This window comes from Heteronotia binoei, chromosome 3 (genome assembly GCF_032191835.1).
Source record: "Heteronotia binoei isolate CCM8104 ecotype False Entrance Well chromosome 3, APGP_CSIRO_Hbin_v1, whole genome shotgun sequence".
Lineage (NCBI taxonomy): Eukaryota > Metazoa > Chordata > Lepidosauria > Squamata > Gekkonidae > Heteronotia > Heteronotia binoei.
The window spans coordinates 64,724,220-64,743,315 of record NC_083225.1 but is presented as its reverse complement, the minus strand read 5'-3'; positions in this window follow the sequence as shown (position 1 = coordinate 64,743,315).

The following is a 19,096-nucleotide window of genomic DNA, read 5'->3' as shown; positions in this document are numbered from 1 at the left end:
ATAAGCATCATTTATAATGCATATACTGTAGATATAAATAATGTGTGATATATGTATAAATCATATAATTTAGAACTTTATTCCACCATACAGATCAAAAAATCTTCACAATGGAGTTACCTAGGGATAGTACAGATATTTCTGTAAAGCTGAGGGAACCTCTGGCTTGCAAAATAACCTTAAGATATAAAAATAGATATAGGAAGTTTAAAAATTCTCCAAAAGCTGGTAATGTCTGTAAGAATACAGGCAGTTACATTTTAAAGGCTGGGGAAATGTGGGAGAACCAACCCATTAGTTTGTTACTTCATTCCTAGTATTGCATTTAGTGATATGTGCAACCTTTATGGAAAATAAAATAAAGCTTTTACATCACCATAGTTAAGTAAAAGCCCAAATTTAAAAAAATGTATTCAGATACAAGATAATTATGTATTTCATGATATTGCTACATTGTGTTCCTAAGGGCTCTGGGGTATTGAACAGGGAAGGAGTAAAACAGGTCCTCCTCACCCCAGCAGAACAGATGCACACCATCAACCTTATACAGAGTAGACAACATGAAATATCCAAGTGTCAAATGATGAATCCCCCTATAGATTCAACAAAATGAGCTGCAGCTTTGCATACTTTCCTTTTTTCTGCATCCACTTTGTTGAAGGGAACATCATCCCTCCAATTCCTCCTATCCAGTAGCTCTGACCAAAATAATTCAGCCCAAGGAAGCTGGGAGTGTAAGGCCCTCATGACATTCACGTATCTCCATGGGGGATAGACATCTTGCTACATGGGGGTTAGATATGGCCTGCAGACTTGGCTACAGTTGTATGAGCACCGGCAGGAACCAGCTGGGTGGGATCCCTTAAGGCAGCTTGGAGTGAGGGCTTTCAAGGAGCATGCCCAGGTTGTGGGATGCCAGTGGATTGCCCTCAAGCTCAAGTGGCAGGGGAGACCACTTAGTGGTGATCATCCTTGTGGAATCCTGCATCTAGGGTTCCCCCCCACCCCAGCAAGCAAACTAAGATGGGCTGGGATATGTAGACTGGCAGTCAGGTTAGTAAATGCCAGGATCTGTTTGTCCCACACTGTGCCAAGGCTTCTTGCAGCTGTAACTAATAAAAAGTTATGGCCATTTTATTCCAAAACATGGAGGATGATTGTGCTTATTGGGGTTGTCTTAAAGGGAATCCTTCACCTTTGCTGCCCTCTCCCCTCCCTTAGGCGCTGGGAATGCAAGCAATAGATTCTGTGTTTTGTGGCTGAATGCATACACTGAAGTTGTATTTTTATTCTCAGTAACATATGAATACAGAAACTTTAAGTTATTCAACAACAATTTGGCTGCAGCAAGGTCAATCAGAAAACAGAAAATAAATATGGCTACATTAAAAGTTCTCCCATCAGTTATTTGAAACTTTCCAAAACAGGCATGTAACAGAACAATAACAACCCTTGCAGTGCTGTATGGCACCGTGTATTTGGAAACCCATACACTCTTTTTTCAAATGTAGTGTATACTTCTTCCCCATGCATGCTCAGACAAATCCTGCTATGAATCTATGGGGCCCTGTTTTACTCCTTGTCCTTGACTCACAGATATTTATGCAGGCAACACATTGGACAGTACCAGAAGAGTTTAACATCGGTATGTGCAAGCTTTCCCACTCAGTTGTTTTACAAGCTCCAATTTAAAATGGAGTAAAGTCATCTTGTTTAGATTTTGCCACTTCTCAAGCAAAACTGACCAGGACCTAAGAAGGAGTCTGTATGCTATTTACCTTGGAGCATATTCACTGCAACTGTGCTGTCTAACTCAGGTGCTGATCCATGGCATCTTGCAGGTTACATGCAGCATATGCTTCAGTGTTTCCTTAGTACTGAACCATGTTGAACCAATTGCAAACAAATTGCATTGTGTGATTCACTTCTGCAATTTGAATGTTAGTCTGCTGTGTGTTCCAATTAAAAAAAAACTTGTTGGGTTTTTTTTCTTACTATTGAAAATGTCATTTGAAATTAAAATAGCATTATTAAGGTATTAGTCTACAGGCTAATTAAAAAAGATCTAAGTGAAACAATTAGTAATTTTAGTCTTGAGAGTGACATGATTGATTTTAAACTGGTAATAAAACACTAAACATTCCTATGTATTACATAGCTAAAACATTTAATGGTGCAAATGTCCTCCTAAAAATGCTGCCAAAGAGTACAGTTATTTTAAAAGGTTACTTTCCTTACTATATTAAGGGTATACAGTTGCTATCTTTTGGAATCTCCACATTATAACGTTAATGTTTATTGGGTTCCTATTAATCTTCCTCTGTTAAGTTGTGGCTATTCTGCTAACTGGAATCCAGGAAATTTTGCTGGCAAAAAGAAAATGTCTGTTGATCAGGGATGTCCAACATCTTAAATATGGATGAAGGGATATGCTTTATCAAGCACTATTTGGAGTAACTGGTATATTCATGCACTACTCAAATGCAAACTGTTAAAGCAAGCAGTTCATTCTTTTTAAGGCTACAGATGTCAGGCTGGTGTTCATCTAAGTTCAGGTGGCAATGAACACAAGCAGCTGCCTAATACTGTATCAGGCCATTGATTGATCTAAGTCAGTATTATCTACTCAGACTGGCGATTGATCCCCAGTTTCTTAGGTGAAGGTTCTTATATCATCTGTCCCTGGAGCAGCTGACATAAGGCAGGGCAACTGCAACTGCCTGACTCTGATGTATAGCCTGCATATGAATTTTAGAATTTTTAACTGCATTGAGCTCCTAAAATCCTTATTTAAAAAAAAGCTAACAGGTTATATTCACCAAATTTCATGCAGCCCTTGCACATATGAATGATCATGTAGTTTACATTTAAAAAAAAAAAAATACTTGAGTGCCCCTAACTGGAAATACCAGGATTGAACCTGTGGCCTATGCATGCAATGCTTTTCATGGGAGGAAAAAGATGAGCGTTTTCTAGAATGAATGAATTTATTTATAATGGTCATAGGCCAGCAAACAATCCATAAAAGTCTAGTTAATAACCAATAAAAGACAAAATTATACAATTTTAGTATATGCCATCTAAAATATACATAAAATGGGAATACAAAATTTAAAATCCAGATGATCTAAAATTAGTGTTAAAACCAAGGATAAATTAAAAAGCCCTATCTAAACCTCTTTGTTTCTTCCCTGATTCAATAAGCCATCCAGCCAAATTAGCAACCCTCCTAGTCAAATTTTTATTATTGCCTGCAAATATAAGTGACATAACTATCATTGTATTGCAACCAGGATAGGCCAATACTTTCCTGATGTCATAATATAAACTGCAATCAAAATAACATGTTCTAACGATTCATCAACTCCCATCCCACACAAGCAACTCTTTTTTGAAGATCTAGTAAATCTGACCTCGAGTAGAGCTGGGGGTAAAACATTATACCTTAAAAGAGTAAAGATTCTCCTATAGTTACTGTTATGTAAAAAATTAATATAGGGTCTTAGAATTGTCTTGCTTAGTGTGCTTACATCAAATACAGGGTTCCTAAGCCTTTCCTAAAGGGCCCTTGAGTGTATCCTATTACTACAGCATTGAAGAACTGGAAGGTATGTAACTGGGTAATTAAGCCCCTAGTCCAAATATATGCAAAATTAATTATTCTGAATTATGCTGGATAAAATGAATTGCTAGATTTCCAAATAGATATGCCTGCTTTTCTTTTTAAGAGACAGAACTATTTCTATATTCAAGTCCATTAGCACCTTAAAGATCAACAAGATTTTGTAGGTAAAGACTTTTGTGAGTCAAAGTTACTTTCACAGATGAAGGGAGCTTTGACTTTTTAGAGCTTATATCCTGAAACTCTTGTTGATCTCTAAGGTGCTTCTGGATTCAAATTGAACTCTTCTGCTGAAGACCAACATGGGTGTTATGTATTGTGCCTTACTATCATGTGCTGTTTTATGTATCGTACTTACCAGAGTTCTGACCTGTCTTGATGTCCCACCACCCATTACCCCCTGAGCGTGGGGAGTCTTTCTTGGAGGGGCCTCCTACTCACCTCCCTGCTGAGAGGGAGTGGGCCTCTTCTTTCTCCCACTGGCCATCACTCTTTCCTCCAGTGGCAACAAACTAGGCTGCACCCTTTGAAGGTGCCTGCAGAGTATGGAGGAGGACAAGTGTTTGGTGTTTGTGCTCCTCTGGATGTGGGCATGGCGTACCTGGCATTCTGCCATACAGTGGTCACTGGGGATGGTGTGGGAATTTTTTCAACTGTGGGCTGGAAACACCAAGGACTACAGAAGGTGGGAAAAGGGACAACTGTTTTCTGGTGTGGAGCTAGGAAGGGTCCCTGAGGGGTGTACTAGAGGCAGAAGCAGCAACAAAAAGTTGTGTGGAATGGGAGGATGCCTACTCCCCTCTGAATCACTGTCAGAAATTTTTCCAAAGAGCATTATCAACTGGTTGTCTCTGGATGGAGCTAACAGCTCTTTGTGTTCAGTAGAGAGCCCCAGGAACAGATCAGGAAAAGAGGCTCTGAGACCTCTGGTGATGCCCTGCTAGGGACAGGATTCTGTGGGCTGCAGGATGGGTTTGGTGCCTGGGGAGAGGGGGCTATGGTATGGGGTGTGTGTGGAGGACTTCTTCCCAGGGGAAAGGAGTTGGTTCACAGTCAGGAAGGGGAGGAGGATATAAAATGTGGGTACTCAGCCAAGGAACCCATTAGCAAAGCCTCTCTGATTGGCATGAGCAGAGAGACAGGGTGGCTCAGAGCCATAAGTCCATCTAACACCAAAACCTCAGCAGTGGAGAGGAGTTCCCAATCATGAGGGAATGTTCTCTGCTAGTTTGTTAAGAAGATCCGTGACTGTGTTTGTAACTGAGAATAGCTGAGAGAAAACAGGCTCCAATTATGAGAGTGTATATCTAGCTTTCTGATCCCATAGAGCAATATGAGAACTCTGTTATTGGCACCAGCAGTGCCTGTTAAGCTTTGGAGGGCTCCTATTGGTGTTTCCAAGGCTGAAGAATTCTTTCCCTCCCTGTTACCTTGGAGTTTTGGAAGCAGTTTAATTGGGCAGAGACAGTGTAATTGAAAATGTGAACATTCACAAAACACAAGCCACCATGTACAGCACCAAAGTTTGTGAAGTGTTTGTGCTGGTCATCCTTCCATAAACATTGCTTCATGAACCATGAATTGACCCAAATTTGTAAGAAAATTGAGTTCATGAGTTGGTTTTTACCCATCCCTATTTATTTGCATACAAAGTAACCTAATAACGATTGTTCAGCCCCACCAAACAATGGGCACATCCACAAAACAATTGCCCTTTCATCACACCCCCTCCAGCCTACAAATAGCAGCTCTCCAGCAGCCCTGGCCCCACTCAATGCACAGCAGCCAAGAAGGTCTGAGCGCCTGCTCCGGCTGCAACGCCACTGAGGATGTTCTCCGCAGCTGAGAACGAAACGTCTGGAAGGAAAACTTTCTCCAGTAGAACACGGCACTTGATCCCGAAAGATTCTACAAACCCTAATTAAATAAAACAGTTTGTTAGTCTTGAACTATCATCAGCCTTTCATGTACGATTATCAAACCAGGATAAAAAGAAGGATATTAGTCTCTCCACTCAGTTCTCCATGCTGCGTCAGCATCTTACAATATACCAGGGGGGGCCAAACTGTGGCTTGAGAGCCACATGTGGCTCTTTTGCACATAATTTTTTGTGGCTCTCAAAGCTCCCCCCCACCCCCCGTTGGCTGGCTTGGAGAAGGCATTTGTATCTTTAAATAACTTCTCCCAGTCAAGCCAGCCAGCAGCTTGGAGAACACATTTAAAGTTTCCACCTCTTCCTCCATCCTGCCCCTATCTATTTCCTTCCTTCCTTCCTTCCTTCCTTCCTTCCTTCCTTCCTTCCTTCCTTCCTTCCTTCCTTCCTTCCTTCCTTCCTTCCTTCCTTCCTTCCTTCCTCAAATGTCTGATGTTCATGTCTTGTGGCTCTCAAGCATCTGGCATTTATTCTATGTGGTTCTGACATAAGTCAAAGTCTATGAAGCTAAACATATCCACTCACTCAAAATGGTGGAGAACATGTCCCCAGTTGTTCAGGCAATTTTGTCACTATTTCCAGCTTTGCTGTGCTATGTTGTAGTATCTTCACTGCCACAGCTCAGCATGGAAAAAACAAGTCTGGTTACCTCAGTAACAAGGATATATTCCCTCCTCAGCCAATATTTCCCTTTCACACCTTCTGCAAAATTGCTGAAATATGGGGCATTTTTCAGAGGACTGGAAAAATGTTTGCAAACATCAGCTCTCCCATTTGGACTAACCTCTAATTAGAGCAAGCTCCAAGTAAATTCATAGCTATTCAATGTATTACAAGTCTGTCAGTAGGTACGGTAGTTGGTTGTCTTATAGGAGCAGGAGAAAATTGGTTATATTCAAAGCATATTCATTTCATTAACTGTCTAGCAATCTGGCATAACTCTGGTTAAACAGTTTTTCCCTATTCAGGCCAAATTTAATCTTGCACTTTTATGCAAGTTTAATCACTCTCCTGTTACTGATTATGAGCTGCCTCCTCTTTTAATGAATATCAAACACCTCTTATACACTGAATGTTATTGCTAGAAGATTAAACTGTTTCTTTGCCCCTACCTCCACATTTTTTCTTTAGGATCATACTTTTTCTTGTTATTCCCATAAAATGCTCAGAAATCTTCAATAATTAGTTCTCCCTGTAACTACACCTGATTCAAATTCAACTCTATTATTCATCTTGACTCTTTTTCAGGTGGCTGCTATGATGGTAAGAAAAAAAAGAGCAGAGAATACATTTAATTTTCTTTTTATCAGCTTGAGAACAGACCTCAATGCCACACAAAGCACAGGGAAGGTGAGTGATTTGATGGCTCTGGGTCTGAGGATGTTTTCAAAGAATATAGGATATACATAAGAGGGAAGTTGCAAGCATGGGTGTAAAGTCAGGAACTGCGAAGGCTTGTGTGCTGCCAACAAGAGGGAGGATTTCCTTAATTGTTATCCATTATACAGTTATTGATTAAGCTGCTTATTTTTCATCCTATGGGGCCACCCAGATTAACAGTTGCATTTTAATGTTTACAGGAAACAATGGTGTCGTTGTGACAAGTTACCCAGAGACATTTGCCCCCATGCTATTGTGAATACATTATCAAGGGAAACTCCTGATTATGAATTTTCTTACAGCAATCTGAGGTAAGCAGATATGAACATTGCTGAGTCATTCCCAAGCACAGAGGGCAGTGATTCCCTTCAATGCTGTATTGTAATTAAAACACCCTCAAATAATTTGCCAGGGGATTTGAACACTGTCAAGTTAGATCCTTCTTTGTATTCATCAGCTTGAAAGAAAGGAGAAAAAAACTGCAAGAATCTAAACCCAAGAATGGATCATGGAGGCAATTTTACTGTATCTCAAAAGCTTCGTGATATTTAAGGAGACAATAAATACATAGGAATTAGATCTTTGAATTATATTCAGTTAGCTTCTTATATTGGTTAGTTACTGAGCTGAGTAGGTAGCCTCCTCTTGTAAATGTAAAGCATTATGGCAAATACGCATTGGAGCTACTGGGAAAAATAGTTACTCATGCTTGAAGGCTAGATGTGAATTTCCATATTCTGTATGCACAGCTAGCTATTCTGACTCCTTTTATTTGTGATAGCCACCCAGAGTGATGTTGTCCATCCTCACTTTTGTGCCAAAGATCGCTTGCAGTTTCACCTTCTGGTAAATTAGTGTTGAAGATTTCATCAGTAGTACAAAGAAATACAGCTTCTTCATAAATAATCTTTAAAGCCCTCAACAGCCTGGGACCAGCATATCTGAGGGACCGCCTCTTCCCATATGCCCTCCAGAGATATGCCCTCCAGAGAGCAGATATGCCCTCTCCCCATATACTCCTTGGAGAGCCAGTTTGGTGTAGTGGTTAAGTGTGCAGGTTCTTATCTGGGAGAACCGAGTTTGATTCCCCACTCCTCCACTTGCACCTGCTGGAATGGCCTTGGGTCAGCCATAGCTCTGGGAGAGGTTGTCCTTGAAAGTGGAAAAGTGTCAGCTGCTGTGAGAGCCCTCTCAGTCCCATCCACCTCACAGGGTATCTGTTGTGGGGGGAGACATAGGAGATTGTAAGCCGTTCTGAGTCTCTGATTCAGGGAGAGGAAAGGAAAGGTCCCCTGTGCAAACACCAGTCGTTTTCGACTCTGGGGTGACGTTGCTTTCACAACGTTTTCACGGCAGACTTTTTTTACAGGGTGGTTTGCCATTACCTTCCCCAGTCATCTACACTTTCCCCCCAGCAAGCTGGGTACTCATTTGACCGACCTCAGAAGGAGGAAGGCTGAGTCAACTTGGAGCCGGCTACCTGAAAACCCAGCTTCTGCTGGGGATCGAACTCAGGTTGTGAGCAGAGCTTAGGACTGCAGTACTGCAGCTTTAGCACTCTGCGCCACGTGGCTCTTCAGGGAGAAGGGCGGGGTATAAATCTGCAATTCTTCTTCTTCGCTCTGCTGAGCAGCATCTACTGTCCCTGGTCCAAATGATATCCACTTAACATCAGCTAGGGCCAGGGTCTTTTTGTCCTTGGCCCTGCCTGATGGAATGAGCTACCATTGAAGATTCAGACTCTGCAAAATCTGTTGCAGTTCCACAGGGCCTTTAAAATGAAGCTGTTCTACCAGGCCTTCAGTTAAGATAGTGGACATCACTGAATATCTGAATATTAATATGGCCTCCCTGCCACATGCCATTGTATGTTGGCCACTGGAGCTTCAATAGATTGTGTTCATCATCTGTTTCCATTTGTCAGCCAGGGATCAGTATTAGTAGAAAATGGTCACCATCTGCATCTGAATTGTATTGGTATTATTGCCTGTATGTCTTAGCTAGTTATTTTAGTATTTATGTATTGCTTTACCTTGATGTTACCCACCCTGAACCCATTTGGAAAGGGTGGGATATAAATATAAAATAATAAATATAAATAAATAGGGGCACAATTAAAAGTACTGGTTCTTACCTTTAAAGGACTAATAACTTAAGGCCAGGTGCATTGAAGGATGTCTTCATTCTATATTGTTTATTCTGCCATTTAAGATCTGCCTCACATGCTCTCCTCTCCATGTCTTTGCCTTCAGATGTGAGGTGGTTGGCAGGGATTTTTCAGTAGTGGTATCTTGTGTATGGAATGCTTTCCCTCTTGAAGCTCACTTGCCACTTACATTGCTTTCTTTCTGTTTACACAGGGTTTAAATTAAGAGACTGTCTTTTAAAAATAATTATAGTGAACTTTTATCTGAAAATTGTTAAATTCATGGTTTGTTTTTCATTCTCTGGCTGGGTTGTTTTTTAATACTGGGCTTTTATTTATAACTTTCAATATCATATTTCATTATGTAATTTTGTAATCTGCCTCAAGTAGATTCCCTAGGAAAGGTGACACAAATAGTCCCTAAACAAATAAATAATAAAAAGAAATAATTTTCCTATTAAGCAAAAACAATGAATAGATAACATCAGTTCCCACTCATCAGACTTACACAACATATGTTGCAATGAGACTGTGTAGTTTTACTCTTGTGCCCTAAACTGGAACAAAATGAAATATCATTTGTTCAATGTACAGAGACAGCTGTTGTTTCTCCTTCAGCCAGTGATCTTTATCATATATTGGACTTAAAGCTTGAAGGAACTGTTTATTGTGTGTGTGTGTGGGGGGGGGTTGTTGTTGTTTATTTTTGACCCTGGTTAGAGTGAGGGAGAGAAACTGAAAGGGGGAATAGATATGACACTGAGTCTACAGCCTGGCTAACAGTATGATCCTATGCAGAGTTAATCCAGTCAAAGTCCCTTGAAATCAGTGGTCGGTTTAGATCTGCCAGAGTCTTCTGCCTTGGCCTACAAGGTGATATTTTCCGTTATATTATCTAAATAGGTTTTTGTTAGAATTGCCTTAAAACTGTAAATATACCAGGGTATGATCTCTTGAAAGCATTAGAGAATTGAACTTGGAGTACAGTTGGTCTGAAGAATTTCTGATGCATGCTTATAAATCCTATGGAAGAAAGAGCTCATTTTTTCCTTTCCTCCCATCATTCAATTGCATATAAATGCAAATCAATGTTTTGTCCTACTTGGTTGATTCCTTTGAATAGGGTAATTAATGTGACCTTGTTAGAAATGAAGTCAGGCTTATCAAATACATATATATAGACATTTGAAATACAAGGTTTCATTGAAGAGGCCTGGCAAACCTAACATGAGATTGACATCTCCTCTGGGTAAGGCTTATGGGAGGAAAAGTAGTCATTTCCAACTATCAGGAAAGAATTAGTTAACAAAATTTTCTAAAGATTCTTGTTTTATTTTTTTATTATTATTATTATTTTTATATGCAAAAGGCTAAATTGTTTTCCTTCATAATAAACTTAAATAATGAATTCATTTCCTTCACAATAAACTTAAGGAAAAGGCCACATAGAGCAAACAAATCATGATTTCTACTCAAAGTAGGTCTGATATAAGCTTGTCAGGTGTCTTCTGCCTACCGGCAGGGCAATTTAAAGGACATTCCAGAGGTGGGTTGGGATGTCATTGATGTGCTGATGCCATTTCCTGAAGTGAAATAATCATGTTGGTGATATCAGGGCAATGCTTTACTTTTGGGGCTCCTGACATTGCTGATGTGATAACGTCACTTTCAGAAGTGACATTAGCATGTTACCAATGACACACAGGGACAGCTGTTTGGAGGTGGGCAGGCTGGAGCCCACAAAATCGAGGGATACTCTGCCCCCACCTGGGGACTGGAAAGCCTTATCTGATATTTGGTTTTGTTGTTTTTTAATACATTTATTATCTTTGATATTTTTCACAAGTTGGCTGCCAAAGATCATTCATCAAAGGACATGACATCCCCTGTTGTCATTTGCTGGGTGACTGTTCATCCTCCTTTGGCTATTTTTGAACTACTTTATACATTATTTACTTCTTTTATAATCCACTTTCGTCCCTAATAGGGGCCCAAAGTAATTTACAACATTCTCCATTTTATTCTTACTACAACCTTGAGAGGTAGGTTAGGTTGAGAAAGTTTGACTGGCTCAAGGCCATCCAGTAAACTTCCATTTCAGAGTCAACATTTGAGCCTGGGTCTCCCAGATCAGCATTTGAACCTGGGTCCCACGTTCAAACTACTCTATGGAACTACTTCTTTTCACATGCAAGAGTATTTATTTAAATTCAGTCCATCTTGAAATCACCACAGATATCTGCTTATCAGTTAAGAGACCCTTTGTGGGGAAAGATGTATAAAGATTGGATTTATAAGGTTTTTAAAATTCTGGATGCTTTATTTATGCAGATTTTTTTTGGAACGTTGGAAGTTTGTCCCTTTTCTAAACATTTTTAAAGGGATATAGTCATGATGCTTTCCTTCTGTCTGTACCTTTAAAGTTGTGAGGATCTTCTTAAATCAGATGTGGTGGGAAGGAGACCATATGAACTGAGGAATGGGTGAAAAGAGAAATGATAAAATTCTCAGTCCTGAAAAGAGGAACAGAAAACAGACCTTCATTTGACGGTGGAGGGGGGTGGGGACAGAACAATACAAATGATGAGAAAGAAGGAAAGTTCAGAACATTCTAAAGAAATAAATGTACAAAGAGATCCACAAGAAACAGATATATGTAGCACGCTATCCTCAGTGCAATGTGAATGATTAAAATGAATCTTAGTATGACATGAGAAAACAAAGGCTGGACAAGTATTCCTATTTGTAGAACTGCCACTGCAATTTATACCTGGGAGAGTAATATCCCATGGAGGGTGGGGGGGGGGAAGAAGGGTCACATAGACCTTTGTCGATTATAGGTTTCTCAGGTCCAGGTGCAGTTTGTGAGGAACTGTAGGAGCTGTTGCCTGTCTGACTGATGTCAGCAATCCACCCACCTTGCCTCTTGGGGTTGCCAGGGAGAAAAAAGCTGGTAGTATAGCCAGAAGTGATGGATGCTGCTGTTCCTGTCCATCACCAACCCTCTGGCGGCATGGTCAACATGACAGCTCTGGTTTTGTGTACTCAGCTTCCAGAGATCTTTAAGGGGACCCCTTTTTAGGATCATGTAGGCAGCTCACCCTGCATGACTAGTACTATGTCCCTCAGCCAATGCCTAAATGCCAGGGTGGTGGTCAGCTTAGCTTGCCTGGCTGCCTTTCCAAACCACAGGAAGTTGTAATATGTGCATCAATCCAGTTCTGAGAGCACCAAGATTGATAGATCCAGGTGGGCAGCCATGTTGGTAGCGCCTTTAAGACCAACAAAGTTTTATTCAGACTGTAAGCTTTCGTATGCATGCATACTTCTTCAGATGAGGGAATTGGGTACAGTTAGCAGAAATGCATATAGCTGGTGGGTTAAGAGCGTAAACTGATACAACGTTAGGCTCAAATGACAAAATAGTATAATAAATTGGAAGGCCATTTGGTCTGGATAGCATTTGCGTGGGAAACCAATAAAAGGTAATAAAAGTTGCCTGTTAATTGCTCTTGCTACAAGCCTAGGTAAAATAAAAGAACATGTATTTCCAAGTGATGTTCTTGTCCACCTAATTTGCTTTTTAACATGTAATCTATATTGTTAACATTATTCTATACATTATAAACATAATTCTAGTTTGCCATTAGAAAAAAAAGAATACATTAAAATATAGTGAAAATGGGTTAAGTATATGTAATGAGATAAACAGCCAATATCCCTTATTTGAGTATGTCAATACAAAAATATTATTTTGATACACTATTCTAAAAGAGAAATACATTGGAATACTGTGGACATATACTGTAGCTATACTCAGATTTAGCATATGAAATGAGATGAAAAACCCCAATATTCCTGTTCAGTCCTCAGGAGGTGTTTGTTCCAAGTTTCATAATAATTTGTAATTCAGCAATTTCTCTCTCCATTCTGTTCTTGAAGTTCTTTTGCAGTAAAACAGCTTCTTTGAGGTCATCCAGAGCATTCAAAGAACTTGAAGAACAGAATGGAGAGAGATTGCTGAATTACAAATTATTACAAAGTAAGACAAATCATCTACTATGCCTAGGGTTGCCAAGTCCAATTCAAGAAATATCTGGGGACTTTGGGGGTGGAGCCAGGAGACTTTGGGGGTGGAGCCAGGAGACATTGGGGCGGAGCCAGGAACAAGAGTGTGACAAGCATAATTGAACTCCAAGAGAGTTCTGGCCATCACATTTAAAGGGACAGCACACCTTTTTAAATGTCTTCCTTCCATAGGAAATAATGAAGGATAAGGGCACCTTCTTTTGGGGCTCATAGAATTGGACCCCCTGGTCCAATCGTTTTGAAATTTGGGGGATACTTTGGGGAGAGGCACTAGATACTATATTGAAAATTTGGTGCCTCTACCTCAAAAAACAGCTCCCCCAGAGCCCCCGAAACCTCCAGATCAATTCCCCATTATACCCTATGAGAAGACGTTTCCCTCTCCACCCCCCTCCACCCCGCCCCCCCCTTCTGGGAAATCTGATGCAGGAGACAGAACTCACTCACCTCCGGAGGTGCAAAGGCACATGGTCCTTTGGGGGCGTGGCTGGGCTCCCCTCCCTTCACCGGCCAGCTGACTGGGGGCGGGAAGCAGCCTGAGAAAACGGAAGAGCTCTGGCTGCTGCGATCGGGGCTGGGTGGGAAGGGCTGCCGTTCTCCCCCTCCCCCCCCCGCTTTCCCTTTTATGGCCAGCAGGAGGAGGAGGCTCCAAATCGGGGGTCTCCAGGCCTAGCGGGGGATTTGGGACCCCTAACTATGCCATTGTCCACATAACATGGCTGGCTGAAAATGAGATACTAGCAGACAAGCAAAGCAATATAAAGTACCTCACAAGACATGCAATGTTTGTTAACTACACACACCACAGCTTGGTTGTCACACCAACACCTTGGTTGTTTTTTTCTAAATTGAATTCTGCCTTCCCCAAACATATTGCCACCACAATTGGTAAAAAGCTCTAGAAATGTGAGATCCTTAACAAAACCTTGATCAGTCCAGTGGAGAGGCCATTGTTTCGAACACCAGCAGCCTTCCCAAAACACACCAAAGCCATGATTACTCAATATATCTTATGATCTGACTGCACTTGTAGTTCTGCTTCCACGTGCAGGGTGTCCTACCCAAGAGCCACACAATTAAAATTTAGATAAGAAGGAAAGTAAAACTTTCATATCATCCTTTTTAATGATCCTCAAGTGTTGGTGGAGGAGGAAATTCTCATTGTGGGCCTGGCTAAATAGATTGAGAAGATCCTGCTCATTGTGATAACACTGAATCAAGGTGACCTAATTATGCATGCTTGTCACTAAATGTGGATTTGGAGTGACCCAAGTCCTGCTGAAGAAGACTCTAGAAGAGTCTGGTGACAGAGTCAAACTCTGTGTCAAGATATGTAAGCCTAGTGTTTGGCTGTTTTGTCTTTTGCTCAGCTGATGGGGAATTCACATCCATGGTTAAGCTAATGAAGGTCTGAAGTGATCTGGCACACTGACAGGAGTCTTAGAGATGAGTAATGCCACTTCCAGATTTTTCCAGAAATGTCATGCCATTGCCAACTGCCATCCCATGTCAACCTCCTGGGTCTCCTGCTAATAGCCATGCTGTGCCTGACAATCCTATTCTCAGAGCAGCCTGCAAGAACACAAGAATAGGTGATGCAGCCTAACTGTAAATCAAGGCAGTCCATCATTAGCTCTGCCTTGAACAATGAGTCTAATATGGAAAGAAGGAACTGCTGAGAAGGGTGGTGAGCAGCAAGGAGACCTGGGCATAGTCATTTCAGCTCCCCCTATCTCTTGACTGCTTTTGCTGAGGCTGCCAAGAATTTCAAAAAGTTTTTGGTAAGTCTTGTGAAACTCAAATGGGAGTAATTATTCTGGATTTTTTTTGAAACAAATATGGAGTTGCCACCTCATGCAAAGCATCTAAGGCAGGGGTGCCAAACATGCAGTTTAGGGGTCGAATCAGGCATCAAAAGGCTCCTATCAGCCCCCCGAGCAATTTCCTTCTCTCTATGTCTTGCTTCCTTCTGCATCATAGCTTGCTTTGCAAGGCTTGCTCAATTGCACAGGAGCTACAGAGCAAAACCTCTATTTTCTTCATTGGCTGAGGCTCTTCCCTTGGGGAGGAAAGGGGGGAAGAATAGCTTGCTTGTCAAACTCTCTCAATTGCACAGCAGAGCCACTGAGCCAAGCCTCTCTTCCTTCTATTGGCTGAGGCTCCCCCCAATCCCCTGGGGAAGGAAGGAAAGAGCCAGAGCTTCCTTTGCCCAGTTCCCTGGTTCCCATGGGATAAATACAAAGAAAGCATCTTCAAGACCAATGAGTTCTAATGTTTTAAGCCTGTTTTAAAATTTTCAAAAATATATATGTGTTTGTCTGTGTTCTTTATCAAATTTGTATCTCTGCTATGTAATCTGAAATAGGTACACACATGGCCCAACCCAACAAGGCTCAGCCCAACCCGACATGGCCCAACCCAACAAGGTCTCATTTATGTCAGATTCAGCCCTCAAAACAAATGAGTTTGACACCCCTGATCTAAGGTACATTTGCAAGAAATAAGGAATTTCTTCCACAAGTGAAACTACTGAAAGGATCCAGATAAAAACCATAAGAACTGTGATAAGACCAGAAAAATGTCTTTGGTTTGATTCTATATAGCACATTCTTACTGCAGAAGATTCTGTGTGATTTTACAATATTCGAGAAACACTGACATTTTTCAACTCCAGTTTATGAACAAGCGGACAAACTTTGCAGTTACTTCCATGCAAACAAGACACCAGAGTTCAAAATAGAACTTCCCATTAACAAGTTCATGACCGCACATAATGCTTATAGCACTGAATCATGCCTTACACTTCTTTTTAGAAAATCCTATTGACCCTGCTTCTGTTTTTCTATATATATTATTGCATTATCCCATATACAAGTAAACCATTATCCCATATACAAGTTGCCATTAAATTTAGCTTGATTTTCATGAGAGCCTTCAAATGAGGGTTGGGGGCCATGAAGTAAATTATCTAATTTTCCACTTGTCTGCTGCAAGGTTCACAGTGCTGACTTATCAGCCATTAGAAAACCAAGACAGTATTTTAACACAATGACCCCTATTCAAAGAATGATTGACAAAAGTGATCCTTTCCTCCCATTTTTCTAAGAACCAGAGTTTGCTATCTCAGGAGGAAAACTAATTTTAGTTTAGGTTCCATATACTCTACTTCAAAAATAGTGCTTTTTATGATGAGAGAATAGTAGAACATTTTTCATTAGATCTAGGATTTGGTTCATCATTTTCATTTGCTGCAGCATTAAGGGCTAGAAAGGTCATCATAAGCTACTTCTTTGGATTTCTTAAATTCTTTTCCACAACTCAAGTGCTCCATTAGAATAGAGGCAAAAAGATAGACATTTTACAAAACAAAAGGGAAGAAGGGGGAGCACTTTAGTTGTCTTTGCAATAAACTTACCTTGAGTTGGATCTGCATTTCACTAAGAGGTTGTAATAGCTTTTTTAAAATATTGCTCTTACTTTTTAAAAACAGTGTTACTATAACTCAATAGAAACATCATAATGTCAAGTATTCAGAGTATTTTACAGCCTTATTTGTTGATTCAGCTGCTGATTTTAAAAAAACATAATTTTTAAAAAAATGATAAATGAGAACCTTTGTGATAATTAAAGCATGCACTCTGTCTTTTCTCCATGGCAATATTCAGTCTGAATACCAACATGTTATATGAACCTAAAAGCTCTAATAAATATATAATCACACCAAAAACCAGTCATAAAATGTTATTTTAAAATCTCATAAAAACATGGTGTCTTAAAACCTCCAGATTTGAATCCAACCAGGCATTCCACTGGTTAAAAAAAGATCCCCCAATCCACCAAAAAGGCTTTGTTGGGGATCCTGAGACCTATGGACAGAACTCATATGGGGCAGGGGCTGTAATAAAGAGCGGAACTGGTCAAGGCAGACTGACCAACTGGCAGGATCCAATCCATAGTCTTAAATGGGAATCCATGGACAAAGAATGTCAAAATTTTCAGGCTTATTCCATATTTTAACAGCTTAAGGTTATAGGACAAGAACATCCCCAGGACAACCCACCAGATGCACATTTGATCCTTTCCCCCTGATTTGCCATGCAATTCATTTAGGACTGAGTTTTGTAATAGGATGCTGAATATAATGTTCATTATCATGACTTTTGCTCAGTCCTACATTGGGAACTACATATGAACAGGCCAGACTGTGCATGCGCAGTTCCCTTATATAGTTGCACAAAAGATCACTTGATGAACAACAGTTACCAGTAAGTGCAACACTGTTATTCTTAGACTTGCATATACATTTTTTTCTTATCAACAAGTGAAAAGATGAGAATGTATATCAAGGCCAGTTTAATTAAGATACAATTTTGGTCTCCCCTCTTCCCCTAATAGATCCTGAACAGCACAATATGGATTATGGAAAATAGCCTGTAGTTTCCTGAGACAGAATTTGATTATTTTAAATTAATTATATATTTCTTATTAATTCATTACAAGGGATCATAGCACTATAAAGAATGCACTTAAATGGGTATTTGAGTGCTTTTAAAGGTAAGATCATTCAGCATTACAGTGATCAGACTTTCTCAGTGGCTTGTTGCTTTCTGAAATGATTAGTATGCTTAGCAGTTTGGAGACTAGACCTTAAAATTGATTGTTGATGTACCAAGAGTTTATCAAAATCTGTTATTTTTCTTATGAGGCATTGCTTAATGACTAGGTGCTCTGTGAGATGTTTCAGTTCCCTAATATTTTCTTCCGGCTGAACATTTAAAAAAATAGCAATGTTTCTGTCCTGGTGAATTTTTTAAAAAATAGTCACAAAATGCGGGAAGAAAGTAATGTGTGATAGTTTTTATATGCAACTGTAAGCCAAGATACTTGTGAAACAGAGTGGGACTAGACAAAACCTCAGCCAGAGATCTTCAGAAAGTCCATTCCTGGCTGTTAGGGTAGAGTGTGTTGTTGTTCTGTCCCCTTTGAGAATTAAATGTGGTGTGTGTCTCACACTGGTAAAGGCAATATTCACCCAGTCTTTATAGGCAGGGCATTCTGGAAGCATAAAACTGAACTGCCAATATGTATACTGTTTTAAGTGCATGGAATACTTTTAGGGTTGCCAATCCCCAGGTGGGGGCAGGGGATCCCCGGTTTGGAGGCCTTCACCCCGCTTCAGGGTCATCAGAAAGTGTGTGTGGAGGGAAATGTCTGCTGAGCACTTCAGTATTCCCTATGGAGACCCATAGGGTATAATGGAGAATTGAACTGAGGGTATCTGTGGCTCTGGATGGTGCATCTTGAGGTAGATGCACTAAATTTGCAGTGCCTCTCCTCAAAACACCCTCCAAGTTTCAAAAATATTGGACTAGGGGGTCCAATTCTATGAGCCCCCCAAAAGAGTGTCCCTATCCTTCATTATTTCCAATGGAGGGAAGGCATTTAGAAGGTGTGCAGTCCCTTTAAATGTGATGGCCAGAACTCCCTGTGGAGTTCAATTCTGCTTGTCACAACCTTGGTCGTGGCTCCATCCCAATGTCTCCTGGTTCCACCCCCAAAGTCTCCTGGCTCCACCCCCAAAGTCTCCTGGTATTCCTTGAATCGGACCTGGCAACCCTAAATACTTTTGATAAACTGTGTTACCTCTTATTGTTACAGAAAAGGCCATCTTTTAAGATTTTATTTTTACATTCCCTACTATAGGAACAAAGAGAACCCAGATCACCTTAGAATGGAATACCCACTGACTACCCAGTCAAAGCTTTCATTGACTAATACATCTATCTATTTTTCTTACAATCTTCCCTTGAGGAAGTTAGGATTGTATACATGATTTCCCCAACCCCATTTTGTCTTCTCAGCAACTTTGTCAGTTAGGTTAGGCTGGGAGAGAGCAGTGGCCCAATGTCATCTAGTGAGCTTCATT